The 1,204-nt window shown below is 47.3% G+C and overlaps 1 non-coding gene across 1 annotated transcript; it reads left to right on the forward strand.

Annotated features, from left to right (window-relative positions):
- The first annotated feature begins 262 nt into the window (after positions 1-262).
- On the forward strand, positions 263-334 carry trnaw-cca (transfer RNA tryptophan (anticodon CCA)). Its single transcript has one exon. It is a non-coding gene; the product is annotated as a tRNA-Trp (tRNA).
- The last annotated feature ends 870 nt before the right edge of the window (positions 335-1,204 follow it).

The raw sequence follows: 1,204 nt of genomic DNA on the forward strand, positions 1-1,204 counted from the left end.
CCCTGCCCGCTCCGCAAAGCACAGGACAAATGATTGAAGTATCGACTGTCCCTCAGTTAGCATTTCTTTCATTGTGCAAAAGAAGGTGAGGGGTTAATGAATGATGCTTTTCCATGAACGCAACACAAAAGTTTAAGAAAAAAACATCCGGTGACTGGCAGGTGAGCGCTGCTTCTGACACCTGGTGGGAATGGGCGGGGATTTTAAAGCCCCTTGTGTTGTGAAAGCTTCATATAGAGGAACATCTCGGACACATTGCGTAGGCCTCGTGGCGCAACGGTAGCGTGTCTGACTCCAGATCAGAAGGTTGCGTGTTCAAATCACGTCGGGGTCACTTCTTTCAGAATTAATATTTTCTTTGCTGTTTGGCAATAGCCAGACCCTTGTTCCAAGGTCTGTCTCACTGTTTCCCCGGTGTCAGGCAGAGATACGCCTGCTGCCCTCATTTAATTCATGTGACAGGACACACAAGTTCCAAATCAACTTGCAGGTGGCCACACACACCGCCGAGTGGTCTGAGGTGCTGTGATTAGATCGCAGTTTTCTCTGGAGGTGTGGGTTTGAATCCAACTTCTGACATTTATTATTTTTAATCATTAAGCGAAACTCATTGTTTGATACCACGATCAACTCCTTAAAACTGGGATTCAGCAGTTCACCTGCTCGCTTAACATCTCCGTCTGACCTGGTGCTGAAAGTGGAGATGTTTCCGCAGTGTCGCGGTTACCACGTTCGCCTCACACGCGAAAGCTTTTTCCCAACCACAGATGTTAGACTAACTGGTCTATATTTTACTGCTTTTTGTCTGCCTCCTTTTCTAAATAGGGGCGTTATATTTGCAGTTTTCCAATCAGCTGGGTCCTCACAGAATCCAGGGAGTGCATGTCCACAGATCCCTGAAAGTAGCAGGCCAGGTAGATAAGGTGGTTAAGAAGGAATATGGAATGCTTGCCTTTATTAGCCGAGGCATAGATTACAAGAGATGGGGTGGGGATTTATACTTGTACTGTATAAAACACTGGTTAGGCCACAGCTGGAGTACTGCGTGCAGTTCTGTTCGCCGTATTGCAGGAAGTACGTGATTGCACTGAAGAGGGCACAGAGGAGACTTACGAGGATGTTGCCGGGAGTGGAGAATCTTATCGATGAGGACAGATTCGATAGGCTGGGTTTGTTTTCCCTGGAACAGAGGAGGCTGAGGGGA

The sequence above is a fragment of the Pristiophorus japonicus genome, chromosome 20 (genome assembly GCF_044704955.1).
Source record: "Pristiophorus japonicus isolate sPriJap1 chromosome 20, sPriJap1.hap1, whole genome shotgun sequence".
In the NCBI taxonomy this organism is placed as follows: Eukaryota; Metazoa; Chordata; class Chondrichthyes; family Pristiophoridae; genus Pristiophorus; species Pristiophorus japonicus.